The sequence below is a fragment of the Sus scrofa genome, chromosome 8 (assembly GCF_000003025.6).
Source record: "Sus scrofa isolate TJ Tabasco breed Duroc chromosome 8, Sscrofa11.1, whole genome shotgun sequence".
In the NCBI taxonomy this organism is placed as follows: Eukaryota; Metazoa; Chordata; class Mammalia; order Artiodactyla; family Suidae; genus Sus; species Sus scrofa.
In genome coordinates this window covers 60,341,538-60,367,413 of record NC_010450.4, presented here as the reverse complement: position 1 = coordinate 60,367,413, position 25,876 = coordinate 60,341,538, and the positions used below count along the sequence as shown (strand labels likewise).

The 25,876-nt window shown below is 33.7% G+C and overlaps 1 protein-coding gene across 1 annotated transcript in view; it reads right to left on the bottom strand.

Annotated features, from left to right (window-relative positions):
- The window catches only part of ADGRL3 (adhesion G protein-coupled receptor L3), an 811,898-nt gene that overhangs the window by 432,764 nt on the left and 353,258 nt on the right, over window positions 1-25,876 (bottom strand).

Below are 25,876 nucleotides of genomic sequence, written 5' to 3'. Positions count from 1 at the left end.
ACCGAGGGAAAAAGCGGTGTGATTCATAATTTTACCTAAAAATAGAATAGCTCTCAGTTTAGTAACCTGACAGGACTTTTAAAAGTCTAATACCACAATTATTTCTTAAAAACTTTATCTGACACTTTTTTTTTCTTCCTTATAAATGGAAAAAAGCACCCTGGATTTTCTAAAACACCGGCTGGTATGTGAGGTACAGACTATACAGAATATCATACAGTTTGTAGAATGAGATTTTCAGATGAATCTCAGGAATATTATGTGTCTTGTTTTTTTATGAAAACCATTACCAAAAAAAAAGCACTGTTCTTGAGTGTGTGTGTGTATGTGTGTGTGTATATATATGTATATGTATATATATATACATATGTATATGTATATATATATGTATATGTATATATATATGTATATGTATATATGTATATGTATATATATATAGTAATACATTTCAAATTTAAAACAGATTCATTGTTTCAAGTAATAATTAACATAATCAGTGTCTTTTAGGAGTTAATTATAGAAATAGTGACTATTCTTTAAGAAAACAGATTTATAGAAAACAAATTAAGTTTTCCTTCAGCTCCCTTCCCACACCTTCCCTCCAATGTCAAGCGGTAACCAGTTAACAATGTGGTGACTTTCCTATAAGAGTTTTTTACAGAAAAAAACAAGTAAACACTGCATGTTTCTTTTGATCCCACTTTTAATTTTACTTAAGTAAATATTAATCAGGTAGTTTCACAGTACACATATTGTTTGATACTTTGGTATTGTTTGATACTTAGATTTATTTTACCTATTATTTTGACAATATATGCTAGAAATTTTTTCATTTCTACCTTGTATCCCTGATTTTTAATGGCTGCATTATATATATGTGTTTGTGTATATGTGTATGTGTGTGTTTGTGTGTATATATATAGTATATTTAATTGGTCTCATTTAATGGACATTTATAAATGTCCCAGTATTTTTTTATCATAATATTACAGAGAAGTATAAATATATCTGTGTTATTTGCCTATAATATTTTACAAATATATTATTCCAAATATATTTCATAGTATATATATTTCATGGTATATTTCTACAAATGAAACTGTAATTATATTTGAAGTTTGGCGATATGAACAGCTAGGTGTTCAAAAACTTAAAACAAATTGGGGCACTTTCTCCAGCAGTACTTTCCTCTTCAAAACTATATATTATTAATTCCTTTATATATTGACAATGTGATAGACAAAAAAATGATAAAATCATCTGTATTTTATTCTTCACTATTTTATTTATACAATGAAATATATTTTCATATGTTTATTGAGGTTCCATATTTATTTTATTTGTGAACTTCTTGCTTACATGTATGCATAGGTTATTTTAAAGTTCCTTGCCTAGCAAGGAAATTGAAAGCTTATCTTTTATACTTGTGGCAATTATGTTTTTCTAGTTTGCTGTTTAGTTTCAGATGTCTGTTGAGCATATATATTTCATTTTTATACAGAAAACTGTCTATCTTTTCAAGTCAGATCTAATAGTTTTGTCATTCATAATTGTGAACATAATCAGTACATTATTGGAAGATGGTCAAACATTTAATTGTACAATCTCAACACGTCTTCTTTTAAAACCATGTAATTGAAATTCTGAAATTAAGTATTTACCAAAGAGCTAATAAGTTGACTTTCACACAAGAGCATTAATTACAGAGATCTCTATGTGATAGATATAAATTGGCATTGATGATTGATTTACTTACTAATGTGCACATACATAAAAATGTATAAATAAATACATTCAATTTTTCTTATGCTTTTTTTACTAAGCATGAAATGTGGGAAGCAAAGAAGGAAGGAGACAAGCAAGAAAGTGCAAAAAGAGTAGGAATGGGAGAGGGAGATTTTATTACTATAAATATTTTTTGTACTTAAAACTTAGAGAAAATATTGATCTGGTTTGTAAAACTATACCTGTATTTCAAAATTGAGAATGACATTAGTTTTTAACCTCATTTGTATACTATTTTTGGAAAACTATAAATGTCCTGAAGACCTCACACATAATTTCCAGGCAAGTCACTCAAGCTGCACTGCACAGTTCATTCCATTCTGGTTGTCATTCAACATCTTCATTAATGTATATAGTATTTTAAGTAAGAAAATCATTGCAATAAAAAATGTTCCAATTTGGGAATCCAGTTTCATGATTTCAGTCAATTTAAATGGAATCATAGATGTTTTTTGTTTGCTTTTTTATAAAGGGTTCTGAAAATTTTTTCAAGAATTTTTCAGAATGTTTTACAGCAAACTTTTGAGCATTTCCTAAGATATGATTTGTTTCTTAATTTCGTAGAGTCATTAAAAAAAAAAAAAATCACAGTGAAACTGCTTCCAAACACTGAGTTGATCTTGCTGTATTTTGTTAACCTAACCAATTAAGTTAAATTGTTAAAAAAAAAACCAAGTTAATTGAATAAAGAAACAAAAACAAATAAGTAAATCATACAGTCAAAACATTTGTTTAAGTGGACAATTTGGTTGATTAAACTCATCAGTCAGTTTTGTCAAAATATGTGTACACAAATATAGCTTTAATCCAGGTTTTAACTGTCAAAAATATGATTTAGAATCAGACACTAGACAGTTGCAAAGTCAACTAAAATGTGGAGGGCCAAATTTTTCATGTATCTCTCTTGACCCTAGAAGAAGTATTCAACAGCTATGGATATGGAAATTTTTTATAGGGTACCAGGGTTGATTTGTGGATGCTTTCCTCCATTTAACTTATAATTGCATTTGCACCAGTAACTCAGTGATAAATTGCATTCCTAAATGATGAATGCTTTGTTTAAAGCAATATATTACTGGAAACTATTCTATAACAGTATCTAATTAGCTACTTAAATTACTTTTAATCATATTGCTAAATGCTTTAATCAGCAACCAAAGTCCAGTGGAAAAATACGCTTAAGTTAAAAGTTTTTTGTTGCTATTTTGTTTACCATTCAGTTGTCATGCTAACAATGGAGGGACTCTGGTTACTAGAGAAAAGACTGAGACATGGAAAATGTCAACAATTCAATGCAAGTTAGATAGTGAAACAGTCTATTATATTTTTTATCAGAGTAATGTAGCACTGGACCCTGTGAAGTGGCTACGGAAAACTAATATGGGGATAAGAAGGCATATTCTTGAGCTCCTTCCCACTGTGATTCCATGAGTTTATCTATTTTAACAGGAAGAGAGGGCCACCTATTTGGTGTGTAAAAGATATTGGCTGGATAAACTCAAAAAACTTTAGATGTGAACTCAGGTAAACGTCTGGTAGGATACTGCACTTTGGACCTCCCTGCTGACCATGGGGCCAAAGGGACACCAATGAAATTGAACTTCACGGCTAAAGACAGCAAGAACCTCAGGAGGTGCCCAAGTTCCATGTCAAATGCATCCCTCATTTAAAGTGCTCCTGACCAGGGAATGAACAACAAGAGAACTAGCTCTGATTCATTTTTTTTTTTTTTAAGATTGGTTCCTTTTTTATTAAAGCTTTATGACATGAGTTCCCTTTTAAATTTATTTTAGAATGATTTATTTTTTCCATTATAGCTGGTTTACAGCATTCTGTCCACTTTCTACTGTACAGCAAAATGACCCAGTCTCACACACACACACACACACACACACACACACACACACACACACCTATATACACATTCTTTTTCTCACATTATCCTCCATCAGATTCCATCACAAGTGACTAGATATAGTTCCCAGTGCTATACAGCAGGATATCATTGCCTATCCATTCTAAATGTAATAGTTTGCATCTATTATCCCCAGATTCCCAGTCTATCCCACTCCCTCCCTCTTTTTTCTCCCCCTTGGCAACCATAAATCTGATCTCCAAGTCCATGAGTTTCTTTTTGGTGGAAAGGTTCATCTGTGTCATATATCATATTCCAGATGTAAGTGAGATCATAGGATATTTGCCTTTCTCTTTCTGACTTAATTTACTCAGTATGAGAGTCTCTAGTTCCATCCATGTTGCTGCAAATGCCATTATTTTGTTCTTTTTTACAGATGAGCAGTATTTTATTCTTTACACATACCACATCTTTTTAATCCATCCATCCGCTGATGGTCATTTAGGTTGCTTCCATGTCTTGGCTATTGTGAATAGTGCTGCAATGAACATGCAAGTGCATGTGTCTTTTTCAAGGAAAGTTTTGTCTGGATATATGCCCAAGAATGGGATTGCTGGGCCATACGGTAGTTCTATATTTAGTTTTCTGAGGTAACCCCATTCTGTTTTCCATAGTGATTGTACCAATTTACATTCCTACCACTAGTGTAGGAGGGTTCCCTTTTCTCCACATCCTCACTAGCATTTGTTATTTGTGGACTCATTAATGATGGCTATTCTGACTGATGTGAAATAGTACCTCACAGTAGTTTTGATTTGCATTTCTCTACTAATCAGTGATGATGAGCATTCTTCCATGTGCTTGTTAGCCATCTGTATATCTTCTTTGGAAAAATGTCTATTCAGGTTTTTCGCCCATTTTTCAATTGGGTTGTTGGTTTTTTTATGCTGTTGAGTTGTGTAAGTTGCTCGTATATCTTAGAGATTAAGCCCTTGTCAGTTGCATCATTTGAAACAAAGCAATCTACAGATTCAATGCAATCCCTATCAAATTATCCATGGCATTTTTCACAGAACTAGAACAAACAATCCAAAACTTTATATGGAACTATAAAAGACCCAGAATTGCCAAAGCAATCCTGAGGAACAAAAACCAAACAGGAGGTATAACTCTCCCAGACTTCAGACAATATTATGAAGCCACAGTCATCAAGACAGTGTGGTACTGGTACCAAAACAGACATACAGACGAAAGGAACAGAATAGAGAACCCAGAAATAAACCCAAACACCTATGGTCAATTAATCTTTGACAAAGAATGCAAGACTATAAAATGGGAAAAAGACAGTCTTTGCAGCACGTAGTGCTGGGAAAACTGGACAGCTACATGTAAATCAATAAAACTGGAACACACTCTCACACCACGCACAAAAATAAGCTCAAAATGGCTTAAAGACTAAAACTTAAGATAAGACACCATCAAACTCCTAGAAGAGAACATAGGCAAAATATTCTCTGACATCAACCTTACAAATGTTTTCCTAGTTCAGTCTCTCAAGGCAACGAAATAAAAGCAAAAATAAACCAATGGGACCTAATCAAACTGACAAGCTTTTGCACAGCAAAGGAAACCATAAAAAAAAAAAAAAAAAAAAAAAAAAAAAAAAAAAGACAACCTACGGAATGGGAGAAAATAGCTCTCGATTCCTGCTCACTTGTTTCAGCGCAAATGACTCTGATTCTTCCTTTTCCGAGTCCTCAGCCACTCTGTTGTTAAAACTTCTTGTTTTCTGTTACTCTCTCCTTGGGCTCTCCTACTGCAATCCTGCTTGGTTACATCTGACTCAAAATGCTATAAATTCCTAATGAATTGTGGGTTACAACTAAAGATACCATCTGATGATGGGTATCAAGGTGCTAAATAAAAGCTGGTGACCGAAGAAAGAGTCAGTTGATTCCTCTTGGGATTCAAAGGACAGGGTCAAAGATTTGCTAACATAACTCTAGGCCCTGAGCCCACAGCAGGAAGAGCCCCTTGAGACAGAGGATTTTAGGACAAGGATGTCAATAAGAATAAGTAAAAGACTAAACACAGATCAAGAGGCATGCAGCCAGTTGATTGGTTAAGGGCATTAATCTTGTATAATTAAGTTTTTAAAGATGTGAATTCAAGATTTCAGGATGACACTCAGAAACATTCATGATGAGAACACAGACTAATATCATATCAATAACATGAAGTAGCTCATGGAATGCTTAAAGGTACAAGACTATAAGTGGAGAAGCTGGACCGTCAGTGGCCACTGATGAAATGGAGAGGAGCATACTATTTAGTTGCTGGACATCTACAGCACTATGTTATCTATTCCAGGAAAATTTTGACTAAATAGACTAATATCCTGACCACTACTCTGAGGGGAGGGACTTAGTTTCAGGCGAACCCTTCAATGCACTGTTCAAATCTGCTGTTTTCCATTAAATGTTCTGCGTATTCAATGATCTACTCAAAAAATAAATGCTGCAGTCTAATCTCCACTTAGTAGAAACTAAAATATTAAGCTTGCCCTATGTATGTATTTATTGTGATATTAAAGGTCACTAACAATAGTTTACATTTTTATTTATTTTTCATTTCCTTACCTTTATATTTTGCTTACCCAAAATCCCATGTATTAAAGAAAGTTAAATTTACTAAGGAAAAAACTGTAAGCAAAGATAAAAAAATGCATATTAAAAGTCTATTTTGTAGCAGTAAAGATAAGATAGTTACTTTACATGGATAATGACAGAGAACATATTTGATCTATGTTTAGGGACAAAAAAATTACATGATTTGATGACTGGTTGGACGTGAAGGGGAAAAGGAGGAATGACAAAAATGACAACTAGGTTTAAGCAAGTGATGCATTTCTAGTGCCATGAACAAGATCTTGTAGCAACCTGAATTCAGGTCAAGGACTTAAAAGAGAGATCTTTACAAATTTGAAGGAGAAAGGATTTTGTTAAAGAGGCCCATGTGGCAGGGGTTTTTTTGTTTGGTTGGTTTTTTGTCTTTTTGTATTTTTGGGCCGCACCCGCGGCATATGGAGGTTCCCAGGCTAGGGGTCAAATCGGAGCTGTAGTCACTGGCCTACACCACAGCCACAGCAACACAGGGTCCGAGCCACATCTGTGACCTACACCACAGCTCACGGCAATGCCAGATCCTTAACCCACTGGGTGAAGCCAGGGATCAAACCTGCAACCTCATGGTTCCTAGTGGGATTCATTTCCACTGCACCACGATGAGAACTCCCCATGTGGCAGTTTTAAAATATGATGATGATTCTTTGATACACCTCAATTTTGATCTCCTTTCCCCCAAATGTGGACTTTACTTAGTGACTCACTTCTAATGGACATAGTCTGGATAGAAATGAGAGTATATAATTTCCAAGAGTAACTCACTAACAAGATATTGGAGTTTTAATTTCTCTCTTGAATCACTCACTTTGTACAAAGCCAGTCATCAAATCTTGAGAACACTCAAGCAGCCCCAGAGAGAGAGAGGTCCGGAAAAGGAGAGCACTCTGCTGTCAGCCAAAATGAACTGGCAAAGCAGGTGCATTAGGAATATTGAAGGCTGACCCTCCAGGCACCAGAAAGCCTTCCTTTGGCTTTCTGCAACCCTATGAGAGACTTGGAGCCAGAATCAACAAATTAAACTACTCTCAGATTCCAAAGCTAAAAAAACCATAGACAATAATAAATGTTTGTTGTTTTAAGCCAGTAAGTTTTGCGCTATTTATTACTAATATAGTGCAGAATCAAGCCTGAAGGAATGTTAAAGAGTAGACATTGAAGCTGCTGGATGATACTGAAGAATTAACCAATCAATAAAAGAAAAATATTATGAAGCATGCACACAGAGAGTCTAATATTACCACCCCTCTACTTAAACATCATTTAGGCCATTAGTTTTTAAAAATGTAACATAATATATATACATGTATATAATTTTATATTACTTACTACATTTTATATATTATATATAACATGTAAATAATTAGTTTTTAAGCACTAAAAAAAGATTACTAATAGGTGTCAAAAGCACTTTTTGCCATATATTCCAAAAATCATGACAAGGGGAAAAAAAGACTCTTTTGAAAACTTTAAAATAAAAAGAAAATAGATCTGATTCCTTACAAGAAAGAAGTAAATTAAAATAATTGTAAGTCAAAGCTAATGATTTTAAAGGAGTTTCTTAATGATGGAGGAGGACACTGACATATCTAGAAGTGGGTTACTTTCTACAGTAAATTATCAGCAATGCCTTTTAAAAATATTTCATTACTTAAACGCTGCTGAAAAACAAATACTCCCATTTCAAATTTCAGCAGTCCATAACATAATTTTCTTAATATACATATTTTCTCTGTGCCATTTTACATGCCAATATACTTATCCAAGTTTTAAGAAATGTACTCTGAAAATCTAGTCAAATGTTTGGCAGCAAAAATAACACTGGAAACCCAATGAAATATCAACCTATCATCTATTTGCTTTAAAAGTACATCTACTACCAGTAAGCATCTAATATAGTTAATTTCAGCAAGTCTATTTCAACAAAGCATATAAATATACACATACATATAATTTAAATATTTTAGTATGTAATTAAGTGTGACACAGCGACAACTAAAGCTGACACCCTAAAGTAATAACTAAAGGTAATTACGTTCTGAGGTCAAAAAGAAAAGCACGAAATTTAGAATTCCTGAAATTATAGGAAAAAAATGTTCCAATGAGTAGATTATGGAACAATCAATGCAAAGCTATCCTTTTGACTTACAGAGCTACAGCATGACTGTAATATAAAGCTTCTTTTTGAGGATATATATACACAAAGCAGTGACCTTTAAGTGGACAGTTTTGTCCACATGCAGTTTTCCTAAAAATTGTAGCTAGTATTTGAATAAATGAATTCATATCTACTTGTTACAAGTTTTCAACATTTAAAAAAATTATATTCTACACTGTCTTCCAATTGTATTCATGGGGGATAAAATTTCTAAAATTGTGTCAACTTTCACATATCACAATTATCCCAGTCTTTTTCTAAATGTCAAAAACTTCACTGGCCGTTCAAAGTGTTCTTAAGAGTAAATATTATAATTTTAAGATAAATAAGAACCCAGTAAAAAGAATTATACAATTCAAAATAAATTTTGAAAACTATGCAAATTCAATTCTAATTGTGTGTATGCATATATATATATGTATATATATATATACTATAATGTGACTGCTGTAAATTATTAAACATAAGACATGGATATTGTTTAAATTCTCCATCCACCCTGGGGATTGTCTCAGGCTGAGGAGTGGTCTTATACAAAATGGATTCCAAAAGTCTTGCAGAAGGACTTTCAGAAGTATCGTACGAAATGAAGAAAATGCAAAACATTCATGTGTGTGATGGTTAGTTTTGTGTGTCAATGCAACTGGCTAAGCGATGCCCAGGTAGCTGGTAAAACATTATTTCTGAGGATGTCTCTGGAAAAGATTAGCATTTGATTCTGTAGACTAATAATAATCACACTCACCAATTCAGGCTGGCTGTGGAGGACCTGAAGATAACAAAAAGGCAGAGGAAGTGTAAATTTTCTCTCCAATTGAGCTGGAATAACTATCCTCTGCCCTCTAACACTGGTGGTTCTTGTCCTCAGGCCTTCAAACACAGACCAAGACTTATACCAGCGGCCCCCTGATTTTCAGGTTTTCCAGCATAGACTGGAACTACATTATTGGTTTCCCTGTGCTGCCAGCTGGCAGACAGCAACCATGAGACTTTTCAACATTCATAATTGTGTGTCAATCCCTCATAATAAACCTCTTCATATTGATTTCTCTCTTTCTCTCTCTCTATAGATAGATATCCAGACATAAATAATATAGATAATTGTGACATGTGAAATTTGACAGTTTAGAAATTTTATCCCTCATGAATATAGCTGGAAAACAATCTGGAAAACCCTAATTATGTGAATATGGCAAAACCCCCAAAGCCAAAAGATAGTATCCATGCTTACTAAAATAAAAAAATTTTAAAAATAATGATAACAAGATCAGATGCGTAAAAATTCATAGCAGAGGAGAGAAGATGAACAGATAATCCAGAGCCAAAGTACTGAGAATCTTCTTCAGTGTCTCCAGGTCACTCTAGCAGCAGATAGTTAGAGAATACACAAACTGTGCAAAGTTTAACCATCATAAAGTACAATGAAAAAGGTGAAACAAAGAATAATGAAAAGATAAAACATGTTTGGATGGAATTTCCTGAAGGAAGCAAACTCAAGATGTTCATTTAAGGTGAAATAATACATAAACCTAAGAGAAAAGATAATAAAATATTCCAGGCAGAAATTCTGAGCAAAGAAAAATATATTCAGAGTCCTGAGTGAGGGTCTCAAAGAGTTCTCTGTACCCCTGTGTTCATTACAGCCTAATTCTCAATGGCCAAAAAAATGGAAACAACCTATGTGTCCATCAGTGGATGAGTGGATAGAGTAGATGTGATAGGTATATACAATGGGGTATTATTCAGTCATGTGAAAGAAAGCAATGTTGTCCTTTGTAATAACAGTGATGGACCTTGAGAACATTATGCTAAGTAAGGTAAGTCATGCCATAAAAAGACAAATACTATATGATATCTCTTATATATGGAATCAAAAATAGCCAAACTCATAGAAACAGAGAGTAGAATAGTGGTTGCTGGGGGTTGGGGATTAAGGTAAATTGTTAAAGGGTTTAAATTCCCACTAGTTATAAAATGGATAAGTTCTAGAGATCTAATATACAGCATGGTGATTATAGTTCACAAAACTGTATTAGATATTTGAAAGTTGCTGAGAGAGTAGACCTTAAATGTTCCCACCACAAAAAATAAATGGCAATTATGTGAGGTGATGAATGTGTTAACTAACTCTACTGTGGCAATCTCTTCACAACATACATGTGTATCAAATCAGCATGTTGTACACATTAAATACACACAATATTAAATGTCAATGATATCTCAATAAGCTTGGGAAAAAGGAGACATATTTTATATTTCCAAGAGATTCAGGAGTAGATGGCAGACAAAACTAAACAACAGTCAAATCAGAAAGAGCCTTAAAATCAAATTCAGAACATAGTCAAGATTATATAGGCAGTGGAAAATTATAGCATAATTGAATGACATAGTTATAACAATAATGAAATTAATCTTAAAAAGTGTTAGCCAACAGATTAGTCAAACGGGTTACAGTGAAAGATAACAGAGTCTGGGAACTGATGAGACAAATCTGCAATAAACTATTTAGGGAGATGTGATAATGATAACTGCTAATACAGATCAGGTATTTTAAAAATATCATTCTATTTTTTAAAGTATTATTGTATTTCAAACTCCAAATTACAAAAGCTTATCAATATCATCATCCCCATTTAGTGCACCAGGAAACTATGCTTTTGCGCTGAATGGTAAGATGGGAGGCATGAGCTAGAAAGTCATTTAGGTGAAAGAAAAGATGCAATGACTCTGCATCACAGAGAGAACAAAGGGAGCAGAATTCTGTCAGGAAATACGTACTGCAATATGAGGATCTCACACTAGTTACTAACAGTATAAAGCTGATGGATTGCCATTCCTTTGGTGAAATGAAACTTAATTTCCACATGTGAAATGCAAGGTTAAATATTCCATTTACTTGTCTGACAGTGACTTTTTTAATAGCATAAACATAACAGGATACTATTATTATTTTGGGAATTTCAAAATTTCTTTCCCAACTTTTAATACAGTTTAATATTGTAACACAAAAGTGAGTATGAACATGCTCTTTGTGTGAAAATCTACTGCAGTAAGATGGAAAATCACTACTTTATTTTAAAACATGGCATTAATTCTGAAATGTAATCATTACATTTTCATTGCTGTACAAAAATGCATCATTTCTTTAATATAAATCACCAAATTAAAGTTAATGTTATTCTTGTCATACTACAGAGAAAATCTATAGTCGGACAGATTTTTAACAAGAAATATAAAGGAAATTTAGAGAAGGATAAATAAACATTTTGAATAAACAGTGACGTCACAAGACTAAACAATATTTAATTTTGAAGGGAAGGAATTAATAAACAGTGAAGGAACTCTACTGCACTGCAAACACCATTCACAAATATACATACAGCACCAACTCACATTCCCCCTCATCATACTCTTCCAAACATTATATTCATTGAAAAGAATAAAGACCTTTCAGTGCCTTATAAGTTTTGTTTTGTTTTGTTTTATCTTTAAGGAAGGCAATGCTAAGACATTTCTCTCTAATTCAGCAGCTTATATCTTCTGCAGAAAGGACCTTGTAAATAACCTCTTTGGCAATCTTCAATACTGAAAAATATATGCAACAGTGTTTATAGATCCTTTATCCACAAGCTTTACAACAGCTTTCACATATATAAACTTGCCCAATCAGTGTGGAACATCAGTGTCCGCACAATGCACCTGAGATTAGACCAATAAATCTAACCACAAAGAGCCTGACCAAATCAGCATCTCCACATTGATGTCTTCTAGCCAAAGTTCTCTACCACCTGCTTATAGAAGCCCACAGTTAACATCCATTCCACTAGAATGTGTTTGTTAGGAATAAGTATGCAAATTGACAGTGCTGCTTGCAAAATGAAATGCTGGTTCTTTACTTTATTCCCAGTGAAAACATTTATTAACAATGTTTTCAAATGAATACAAAGTCATTAAGAAGTTGACTAAATACTAAATACTGAATGTAAATCTTGGCTTTAAGTATAGTAAATCTCTATTTAGTGATATCAGTAAATAAGTGTATTAACCAACCAAATCCTATGAAAATCCAGATATCTGGCAAATATGCAAACTGTATGATAAAAAGAGTAGCCAGAAAATTTTTTTTTCATAAATACTGATGACAATTCTTTCTCCAAAGCAGGAAAAATAAAAAAAATTAGAATGTGAAAAAAGTTAGCTAAAATGAAACCATGAAACAAAAAACCAGGCACATACTGGAAAATTCCGGACATAAGTGAAGACCTTTTGAGTGAACGTGAATTGTGTTGGGTTGTTTCATCAGTGAATTCTCACCTCTTCTCAGCTTTAAGGCAAAACCGCCAGAAGGATTCTATTTGAATAAACAGATTATTCTCCTCTAACAACAATAAAAACAAAAATATTCTGAAAGGCAGAAAAGTTAAGTTTCAAAAGCCTTATGAACTAACTTGAGAAATCATGTTTTGGAGTTCCCGCTGTGGCACAACGGGATCTGCCAGCATCTCTGCAGCATCAGGATGCAGGTTCAATCGCTGGTGGGGCTCAGTGAGTTAAAGGATCCAGCATTGCTGCAGCTGCAGCACAGGTTACAATTTCTGCTTGGATCTGATCCCTGGCCCAAGAACTCCATATGCCACAGGGTGGCCAAAAAAGAAAAAAAAAAATCATGTTTTAAAATATCACAGGAAAACAAATGATAAAGGCCCTACCCAGGATTATTTGTATAAGTGGGAAAACTGTCATGAAATCATATAGGGTATGAGCAGTCCTCTACTGTATTTGTTCAGCTCAACTACAAAATGTACCACTGAGGTGAGTAAAATTTTCTCATATACAAAAAACCTAATAGAAAAATTTAATATAATACACTTTTAGGGCCACACAGTAAAAAATTTCAAAAAATGTTTCATGAAATAGATTAAAATCAAAGTAACAAACATCTACTTCGTTGAATCCTTAAACAAATAATTTGTGAAATAAAAACTAATTTTAAAAGTGATGGTTGGGAAATACGTGCTCTGACATGCTGGAAGGATCAGTATCAATCCTTTACATCAGTGATTAACTTCATCTATTCATTCAACAAATATAAACTGAGCATTAGCAGACACTGTTCCAGGAAGTGGGTATTCAATGGGCAATAAAACATGGAATTTACAACATAGATGGGGGAAAGGAATAAATATTAAAAACGATTAAATGTACAAATGATTAACTAACCCATGAGAACTATGATGAAAAAACAAAACAAGACTAAGTATGATACTTTGAGAGAAGAGTGGTTTCACCAGTTGCGGCTTGAACACATGTCTGTCTCTACCCACGGAAGGCGGGCATGCCTAAATGATTTTAACCAGAGTGTTTTTAAAATTACTAAAAACACAAGTTTAAAATATTATAATGCTCAATGTTATTCAAAATGACTTAATTCATTAAGTCTTGCTCAAATGCTTAGCAGAGGAAGCTTTTGAAAATATTACATTTACTTCAATCAATAAGCTGTTGAAGTGGAGAGCAGAAAGGATGATTGCATTCAAAACTGGGTTTCTGTGATTCATATCAAAAACGAATGAAGGGATAAACTGCATTATTTTCTCACTTTAAGCACATCATTTTACACATATATTCAAACACGATTTTAAAAAATGCTGACATTTGTAAAGAGATTTTCAGATCTTTGATTTAATTGGTATAGAGTGTAATATATTCTTCAGAATGCAGTTATAAAAAGATGCAACTTTTAATAAATAATTTAGAGGAGCTTTTTAATATTAAAAATAATATATTGAGTTAGTCAAATAAAAATTTTCCAGTTTATCTTTTTCTAAAAGAGTTTATGTGAGCAAAGACAGCCTGCATATTTTAATAAGTTACCAAATCATCTTTTCAAAATTACAAGGTAAAATGAAAGTTGTTTTTACAGAAAGAATCCTTTTAATGCCTAGGAATTTGCCCAGTTCCAAGAAAAAAAATCCATCATTAAAAATATATAAATCCAAAATTATTTCCAAAGTTGACATGTCTTTCTGTCAACCATACTGGAGTCACTGAATTGAATTTTAATTATATTTTGCTGATCATCTATTTTCTTATTTATTTATCACTTGGAATCCTCTAGTATTTTCAAGAACGTGGTTTAATGTTGACTATGGGTGATATGGTTCCCTATTCTTTGAACAGGATTCTGTTCTTGATATTTGAGGGAGTTTTTTTGTTTGTTTTGTTTCATTTTGTTTTAAATTACCTTCTTTATGGAATTCTGACAGTGATTCAGGAGGCATTTTGCCAAGTTTATTATTTAAACACTAAAATTTGAACTTAATTCTTAAAGTTCAAAAGTGACGCATTGATACTTATGATTGAGGACTATATTATTGCAATTATTGCATTTGTAATTATTGCATTTACTTGTGATTGCTTTTTCAATATAGACAAAGATCACAAATCAGACAGATACACATACATACATACATATGGTTGCTTTGTGAAAATGTGAGTTTTTAAGATTTTTTCTAGTGCTGCTGATGGTTTAGTATGATGGAGCTACATTCTTTCTTTTGGTTTGATTTGAAGTATGCTTTCAAGGTAACTGGGTACTGGTAAATGACCAAGTCATAAAATAGAGTTAGATTGAATGATAGAGGCCACCTGGTTTGAGAAAGAAAGTATTTCACTATTAAATAAATAGCTTTTTTAAAAAAGAAAACAGTAATGCTCTTTCCAGTGTTTCTTCATTTTTCTTTTTTGTACACTTATTTGGCTAAAGTTTCATATTGATTTTTTTTCTCCTACATGTACTTTCAATAAAAAGAGCAGTGTTTATTATTTTCAAAAAGTCAAGTATCCTTCTATAATTAAGTATGAATAATCTCTAACTTTTGACAATTAATAGGCTTTCTCTGGTTAACATCTATCCAAGTGAATGCAATTTAACAGACTTTTTATAAATATCTGTTACATAAAAGTAAGTAGAGGTATTTAAAATAAATCTTTGTATTTATCAAATTTAATTGAACAGTTTTATTGTCCAAAGTCTCTCCAAGTGAGAGGTTCTATTCTAGTTCATAAATTTATGGAAAAATATTAATGATTTGATTTCTGTTTCACCAAAACATAGTATTATATGAATGTTGAGGAAAAAAAAATTATTACATCATATTTTGAATATAAGCGGTTTTTCTGAGAAGAACAGTAGGAAAAATTGGAAGAACTAGAAATTAGATTCAGGTTCACTTAATTACTCACTCATTCAAGATGCATTAAACATCTATTTACGATGTATGATATGTCTTTAGACATTTGAAAGTTTAAAAATGAAAATAAAATGTTTCCTCTCCAGGGAGCTGGGATGCAGATCTATTGAAAATCTATGCACTGCAATGATAACATTTAAATCTAAGTTGATTTTCTTACTTGGAAAAAGTTACTGAGAGAAATCTGAATCTCCAGAGTATTCAAGATTGTAAAATTCTAGGCCCAATATAAGTCATATATACATCACATTTGTTTTATGGGGCTATATTTCCAAAAATGACAGAACAGACCCCAATATATAACACTATTCTTAGCATGCAGTTATTGAATAAATGCTCTTATATCTCCAGTTTTCTACACTAATCAACAACCTTATTTTGGCACTAAGACATCACTCAGATGACCCATAAATCTTATTCCAGAAATGCAGTAAGAATTTATCACAAAAAAATCTAAACTTTTGGCCAAAAATGATCATTTACATAAAGATCCTTAGAGACTCAAAGTGTCAAAAGTATTTCTTTATTTGGGTGGTCTCAAAGATGACATCAGATCACAGAATGGAGCCTTAAGAACACATGGAATTTTCACATGTGTAATACTTATAAATCCTGCAGTATTTAACTTCACATGACACAAATTAATGCAATGCTATGTATGGGGAAAACAAATTACGACATAAGTGAGGTTTTTATTAGTCACAAGTTGCTGGTATGTTATTTAATTTATAGTATTTTGAGATACTGCATTGCCATTGCCACAAATTTTCTAAGATTGGTAAATGCATTTTTCAATATATATATTAAAAGGGATTCATCTGTAGCCTCTTAGAGGGTTCACAATGTCTCATAAATTGCTCTTTTTTAAAAAGATGCATATAAATTCTTTCTTTTCTCATATTACAACATCTGGATAAACTAAGAATTTTAACTTCTAAATCTAAGGACAGACTGGGCTCTAAACTGGCTCAGAAAACAAAAGCAAAGACCATATAAAGCTAAGTGAATTGTGGTTTTCACTGAAGAAAAAATGACACAAGGAAGAGTAATTGCACAAATAGGATTTATGAAGAACTGAAGTTTTTTCTGTACTTGTGGTCCCCTGATCAGTTTCTGTAGAGAAAATATAAGCCTCTACTGGGATAATATTTGCACTTTTAAAAAAGTGGTGAATTGCATAATCATAGTGTTTTGTATGGTTTATGGGCTTGTTTACCATAACACTAAATCTATTAAAGCAAATTTTGCCAAGAAAAAGGATTTAAAACAAGCCAACAGAATTTTGAAAACCCTCTAACAAATATTATTAAAATCTTCAAAAACACTCAAGCAGTTCATTTGGGAAACATCATCTGATGTGAACCTCTTATTATTATTTGTAAGTTAATACAATTTATTTCTCTCTCTACTCAACCATTCATTCAACAAACAGCTGTTGAGTTTTATTACATGCCCAGAAATAAGCTTTATTCTCTGGGAGATGAATATGAATGTAATGAATATAAATGTTATGGTTCCTATCCAAAAGCTCTTTATTCATGAGCAACTTTCTCAAACTTTTAAGTAGTATCTTTCTTCTGTAGTAAATGAGGATAATAATTTGAACCTCCATCATAGGAATAAATCAACTGTCAAGCATAGTGCCAGGCACATAATAAGTACTTGATCAAAGTTACACACCTAGTATATTTTGATGTTGCCAGAATTTTAAGTGAATAGGAGAACTGTATACAAAAGCATTCCTAGTAGATGAAGTGGTATAAATAAAGCCATAAAGAGTCATGTGGGAGCCCTAAGTACCTACAGGCATCCAATAAAACAACTATCTCTATGCATGCTGCCCCAAACCTCCACATTCCTCTGACCTAGGCCCTCTAAATCATTGCCTTGACATCTACAAATGTAGTATCTTAGGTTTGTGGTCTCCATGTCAGTATAAACTCCCTTTGGTTTTTGCATTTTTTTTTTCATATCATGTCTTATGTCTTTTTCTGTGTCTTCACTGCTTAAACATGTCTTTTGAGATAACCTTAATTTCAGAACCACTTTGACCAACCCTCCCCCAAAATACTGAGCCATACCACTCTAGACTCATTCATTTCCATTCTCACCCATTTCTCCATTTGGTTTAAATTGAATTAAACTCAGAAGTAAGAAAATATACATTTATGCACAAAATAAATGCATAATATATTCTAGCTTTGCTATAGCTACAGGTATAAGACAAGAAATTATAAATATTACTAGAGAAAATATACATACATATATTAGGTAATGTTGAAGACAGGACTGAGTTTGGGTTTTACTTCATTCAACAAATAATTATTGACCTCCTATACACAGTCCAAAGAGCTGAGCATACACTAACAGGGAAGAAAAAAAAAAAAATCGCCCTCTTGGAGTTTAAATTCTGATTGGGGAAGACAGAAAATGAACCATAAATTTATGTTGAGTCCTCTAGTGGTAAGTATAATGGCAAAAAAACATAAGACTGTAGTGTATGTTCCTGACATTAAGATTTCTGATTGCAGTGTAAGTGCCTGATATTAAATTTGATTGCTGAGGTGTTCATTTCAGAAGACATCCATCTTTTTTTTTTTTTAAGACATCCATCTTGAGTAAACATATTGCCAGTGTATGACACAGCTACTAGCAAAACAATCAGAGCAGGAACTAGGCCATCCCCTCCTGTTAAAGTCCTTCTTTCAAAAACCCCATGTTACCCAGCAAACTTGACATATAAGTGATCCTGCTTTTCTCCAAACCTTAATTCCCACTCACATTTCAACTTAGCCAATAAAGAGTGAACCCAAAGACACTAATAAAGAGAGAACACCGGGTCCATGTTTGCTCTCTCTCCACATACAACCTCCCTGTGCGGCCCTTGTGTGTGCGTGTGTGTGTACTCTGCAGGACTTGTAAATAATAAACCTTGTTCCTCAGAGTTCCCTGAACTTTCCTGCAGGGTATCCTGAGATCAAAGTAAGAACCACAAGGGCTGGTCCAGCCACAACCATGGTGCCAAGGACAGAAATGAGGCTCACTGCAAGCAATATGGGCTTGAGTGAATGTCTCTGGTATTCCAAGCTGAGAGCACTGCCATCAGCAGTCTTGGGGTCCAGGGAACATGGACTGTGAGGGAAAAGGAACTGTCTCAGAGATGAAGCATTGATATCTTTGCATGGAGTCTTGATTTGGTTATAACTGCATATTAAGAAAAATAATCTGTCTGAGATGAGCAAGAGGGATTGGAGAAGATTTAGAGAAAAAAAAAGTAGAAAAAAATAAAAAGATGATAATTGCAATCACCCAAATAATAAGAAATAACAATGTTAATAAAAAAATGAGAGTGTGACCCTAAGAGACTTGTGAAAATTACTTCAAATTCTGTTTACTTTCAGGATGTGGGAAGGAAGGGTAGGACGACAGCCAAGTTGACAGGGAGGGATAGCTGAATTAGTAGGAGAAAAAGGGAAAGTCAGAAGTATTCAAACTGATGGGGCATAAGACAAGATAAGCTGACTTTAAGGTAGGTCTTTACATACAGAAAGATTTCAATAACTATTTAGCGCTTAAACTTCAAGTAATTATATAAATCTTGGAGATAATAAGTGATAATCACTTGAATTAAAAAATGATACCCAAAGTCCATGAGTTAAAAAAGTTGCAAGAAAAACTTTATATATTGCTGCTATAAATCTTATGCAGCAATATTCATAAGAGCCAAAAATGAAAGCAACCCAAATGTCCATCAACATATGAATGAGGAGTTCCCATTGTTGCTCAGAGGTAATGAATCCAATCTGACTAGTATCCATGAGGATGCTGGTGTGATCCCTGGCCTTGATAAGTGGGTTAAGGATCTGGTGTTGCCATGAGCTGTGGTGTAGCTCAGAGATGTGGCTCAGATCTGGCTTTGCTGTGGCTGTGGCATAGGCCAGCAGCTACAGCTCTAATTTGACCCCTAGCCTGGGAACTATGCCACAGATGTGACCCTAAAAAGAGAAAAAAAAACAAAAACAAAAAACGTGTGAATGATAAACAAAATGTGGAATACTCAAACAATGGAAGACCTTCCAGCAATAATAAAAAATAAAGAAAGTGACAAAAAGGTTTTAGAACTTAATATATGTGATTACTGCACATCATTGTGAATGTATTAAATGCAATATAAGTGCACAATGATTTTTTGTCTTTTTAGGGCATGCACCCTCAACACATGGAGGTTCCCAGGCTAGGGGTTGAATCAGAGCTATAGCCACCAGCCTACGCCACAGCCACAGCAATGCGGGATCCAAGCCATGTCTGTGACCTACACCACAGTTCACACCAATGCCGGACCTTTAACCCACTAGGCAAGGCCAGGGATCGAACCTGTGCCCTCGTGGATACTAATCAGATTTGTTTCTGCTTAGCCTTGATAGGAACTCCTAAGTGTACAATTTTAAATGCTTGAGTTTATGACTTTCACCTCAATAGAAAAATTAAAATAAAAAAGACTACTGATGCATGCTATAACTTATATGAACTTTGAAAACATTGTGCAAGTCAAAGGAGTCTGCAATAAAATACAACCAATTGTCATAAAATACAATCAATTGTACCAATATAGGTACAATTGGTTGTACCTATATTTTATTTCCAGATAGGTACTTCTAGAGAGAAAGAAAGTGCATTAATGGTTTCTTAGGTCTTGTGAATTTGAAGAAAAATGGTGAATAACTGCTAATAGGTATAGTTTTTCAGTCTGTGATGATTAAAGTATTCTAAATTCCGGATTTGTGGTGATAGTTGCTCAATTCAGTGAACTTAATCAAAAATCACTGAATTGTATATTTTATCAGGATAAATTTTATGACTTTTTTTTTTTATTTTTACTGCCACACCTGGAAGTTCCCTGGCTGGGTGTCAAATCAGAGCTACAGCTGCTGGCATATGCCACAGCCACAGCAATGCAGGATCTGAGCTCCATCTGCGAACTACACCATAGCTTGTAGCAATACTGGATCCTTAACCCACCAAGGGAGGCCAGGGATTGAACCTGCATCCTCATGGAGACTAGTCAGATTATTAACCCACTGAGCCACAATGGGAACTCCAATTTTATTACACTTAAATAAAACTATTTTATTTTTAATATAATGATTTGTATTTTTTTCCATTATAGCTGGTTTACAGTGTTCTTTCAATTTTCTACTGTACAGCATGGTGACCCAGTTATACATACATGTATACATTCTTTTTTCTCACATTATCATGCTCCATCATAAGTGACCAGACATAGTTCCCAGTGCTACACAGCAGAATCTCATTGCTAATCCATTCTAAAATAAAACTATTTTATTTTTGTTTGCTAGGAAGACAATCTAGATAGGGATATGTTTCTGAAGCTTTTTTGACCATGACCCTATAGTAATAAATACATTTTTTATATTTAATGCAATATAAAACTCATATACACACACAATGGAAACCAAAGTCTCGCCAAGCAATACCAATGTTCACTATATGAGGGTCATTGTACTCTATTCTGGTTCATTAAAATAATTAGGTTTTCAGCATTCTCTGGGAGCCTAGTAGTTAAGGGTCTGGAGTTTGTCACTGATTTGGCTCAGGTCCTACTGTGGTGTGGGTTTGGTCCTGACCCAGGAACTTCCTCATGCTGTGGGTGAGGCCAGAAAAAAATTCTAGTCTCAATCCATTAAATTGATTTTATAACCCAATCATAATCCCTATGTTAGAAAAAAAACAAAACAAAACACTATGTTAGAGAAGATAAAATAGCTGAGGCTTATCCTAAGGATTAGGGAGAATTGGAAAAAATAGAATAAAGAATCATGAAGGGAAAAGAAAAGATTGTTAAAGCAAGAGGAGAACCATGATTACGCTTCACAGAATCAAATGGAGTGAAGGGGGCTGTGAAGGAACTAGTGGTTAATATTGGATAATGCAGAATTTCCAGTGACGAAGACTGAGAAAAACCATTAACTTTAGTGCTATGGACCGAATGGGTTTCCCCTCCTTCCCAAACCCACACATTGAATCGTAACCCCAATGATGATGTGTTTGGAGGTGGGGCCTTTGAAAGATGATTAAATCATGAGGGCAGATCCCTCATGAATGGGATTTGTGCCTTAATAAAAAAGACCCCAGAGAAACCCTCCTCCGCCACCATGAGACACAGAAAGACAGCTGTCCATGAGCCAGAAAGTGGGTCCTGGTCAAATGAGTGTGCCAGCACCTTGACCTTGAGTCCCTACCTGAAAGAACTGTGAGAAATGCACTTCTGTTGTTTTTAAGCCACCCAGTCTATGTTATAACTGTGGACTGACAAACCAAGTGGACTGACATTTAGTTAATGCCTTTGTGTTAATATATTATAGTGGGACTAATATAAACTATGGGGAAATTCTTTGTTATAGAATTCTGACTTTTATCACTTTTTAAGTGTATAATTATTATATCTTTTCTCAATTCTTCAGTCTCAACTATGAATGTAAGCAATTATTTTACAATGCCTTTATTCTATTGCTTCCACTTATCAAGAATTCATTCTATAATACAGTGGGAAAGAAAGGAAAACATGAATTTGAACCTAGTAAAAAAGAATAAATTTAGTTACAAAATTTTAGTATGATTTGATGAAAAGGTATCAGAAGAGAATAGGTGGAAGGGTAGTATGGTAGTAGAGACTTTTAGAAATTATCATAATTATTACTTTATTTTCTTTGTTTGCTTGTTTGAGCATGTCTTGTTGGAAAAAGCCTTGAAGGTGTTTCTAAATATTTGGTACAGGGCCATGCAAGAAGATTAAAAATGATAGGAGACTGATTAATGCTGATAGAAAAGGAAGTTTTCAAGTAAAGTCAGATAATACACTAATAATATAATTAGGAAGATTAAAAGTTAGGTAAAAATTGAATAAGGAAAAATATAAGGTAGTGGAATAGGTAGAAAAACCACAACAAAAGAAATTAATCTGACTGAACTTACTGACTGCCTCTGCAAGAATGGTGTACAGATCATATCGGTGAGCTCAGCAGAGGCTGCAGAAGGGGCTAAGGAATGTTGATCCAGCTGCCTATTTAAATGGTGGGAAGAAAGAGGGACTTGTCCTAAAGTCTTAGTATATTTTGCTTCCTAATAACTGGCTACTTATTCCAACTGAGTACAAATTGAGCTGTGACTTCAATAGTCCTAGGATTGCAGATATTCTCCCTAATTTTCCTACCTATCTATGTATTTGGTTAACTATTTTAGTAGTTATATATAGGGTTATTTGGAGGAATATGTAATGAAGATAGGTGTAGGCTACCCAATACCCACTAAAACATCCCATAACAGTGACCAGGCTTGAACTGATTTAGAAATGAATGCACCAGTTAAGGCAGCACTACCACTGATCTAACTATATGGTTTTGACAAATCATTTAACTTCTCTGAGCCTCAGTTCCCTTGTCTGGGAAATCACAGACCTGATGAACTCAAAGTTCATTTAAAGCTGTAAAATTTGGAGTTCCCGTCGTGGCACAGTGGTTAACGAATCCAACTAGGAACCATGAGGTTGCGGGTTCAGTCCCTGGCCTTGCTCAGTGGGTTAAGGATCCAGCGTTGCTGTGAGCTGTGGTGTAGGTTGCAGACGCGGCTCGGATCCAGCGTTGCTGTGGCTCTGGCGTGTGCCAGTGGCTACAGCTCGGATTCGACCCCTAGCCTGGGAACCTCCATATGCCATGGGAAGCGGCCTTAGAAAGGCAAAAATAAATAAATAAATAAATAAAGCTGTAAAATTTGTTGAATTTTTATCTCGAAATTTTTGGGTTCCTGTCCTATATTTTATACTAATTGCAAAGCATTTGGCAAGTTTCATCTCTGCTTCAGGTACCTATTTTCCTATCATAAAACATGGGAAGTAAATGATTAATAATGTTCTACAGACTTAGAGTCCAAGTTCAATAGGTGGTTGATGACACAACATGGGTAATTCCATGTTACATAAGTTAGGATGTTATATTTTTGTTGAGCAAGTAGATCAGATTTACACAATAAAAGGGAATTGTTTTTAAACAACAGTCAAGGGAAACAATAAAATGGACACGTGTATCGCTACTGATAGTAAAATTATTAATATTTTATACTGTTATTAAAATATTCTTTAAAAACAAACTTCCTTATAGAAACTGTCATATTGCATTCTATGTAATAATTTTATTTAATACATTCATGTCTTGCCTTCCTCAGACACACTAAAACTATTGAGTCTATGCCAAAATAATTTTTGAAATTTTGTCTAATAGATATCAAGACAAATATTTCATATTTAAAAAAAATTAAATTTAAATAGCAGGTAGCTCCCTACTTGGGAAAGAAAAAAAAAATTCCAGATTGTTTTTTTTTTTTTTCCTGACCTGAAAATTTTCCTTCTTGTTATGTGTTGAACTAGGCCCCCTCCCCACCAAAATTTCTACATTGAAGTCCTAAGCCACCCCCCAGTGCCTCAGAATATAATGTTATTTGGAAACAGAATCTTTACAAAGATAATCAAGTTAAAATGAGGTTATTAGGATAGTGTGAAATACAATATGACTGAAGTACTTATAAGATGAAATTTGGACAAAGAGACAAACATAGAGGGAAGATTACATGAAGAGACAGAGAAGATAGATATGGGTAAGCCAAAGAGAAAGGCCTGAAACAGATCCTTCACTCACAGACCTCAGAAGGAACCAATCGTGGGATACCTTGATCTCAGGCTCGTCTTCAGACTGAACAGACAATAAATCTCTGTGGTTTTTAACCCACTCATTTTTGTTACAGCAGCCCTAATAAACTAATAAACTTTCTACAGTTCAATGTTCCTGAGAAAATTTCATCTCACTTTCTTAGAAACAATATACTTTTAGACTTTTCAAAATTTTGATGTGGAGGAGTTCTGCTGTAGTACTATGGGTTAAGAATCTGACAACAGTTTGAATTGCTGCTGAGGCATGAGTTTGATTCCTGGCCGAGTGCAGTGGGTTAAAGAATCCAGTTTGGCCACAGCTTTGGCATAAATCACAGTGCAGCCTGGATTCAATTCCTGGCTGGGGAACTTCCATATGCCATGGGTGCGGTCATAAAAAAATTAAATAAATAAATAAATAAATATATATATATATATGAAATCATAAATCTCAATTAAATAGTTTATAAATCCATACAAAATCAAGCAAGTAAGGGGAAGAAAGGATCATTTTAGCACGATCATAGCTAATAATACATCACCAAATCATAGAAAATTGAAGAGAACACATACATAAACTGATATATCCAAGTTCCATTGATTTGGCCTTCTAGTTTAGTTCCAATGTGTTGGCAATCAGACAGATTTTTTAATCTGATATCCTCATCAAGAGTGCCAACATAATATGTGATTAAATATAAATTATAAGACTATTCAAAACACTAACATAGAGTTAAGGCCATCTTACAAGCAACACATAAATTCTCAAGATGATATGTCTGAGTTTAGAATTAGAAAATCATAGGACAGATGAGATGACAAGATAAGAACAAACATTATGATACATATTTAAAAATAATTTCTAAAGTCAACTTTACTGAGAATTAAAATAACATATTCATTTGCTAGATTTTTATGAGGTTTATTGTTTGTACTTTGTAAGTTTCTGTGAAATAGAAATGGAAACCTGTTAGTATGTTTCATAACAGAGAGAGAAACATGTGCAAAGAACATTTGCTTTGTCTACAAGGTCTTAGCCAATACTATTGAGCATAAGGCTACTGAAATATCAGATACTCAAAAATTCTACCAAAGCAGATCAACTATCCTGAAGAGACTTTAGTCCTTCCTCCTTCCCCAGCCACCTGAAACAGTAATTTACTTATTTTCCTCCCTGGATAAAAGATGTACCAGGAAAACTAATGTACCTAGAGTTAAATGAGATTATGAGATATAGGCTGAAGTAGTTAAATCGTGATAATTAAAAGGTCTATTGCCATCCAAAACATGTATTACTTTCTCAACAATTTTCCTCAATCAGAAGATTGGGGATGGAATATGGTCTTTTAAAATTATTTTAAAATGTCATTGTTAAAGAATGCAAGATTAGTAGCATCAGCTCCTCTTTTATCTGCTGCCAGATAA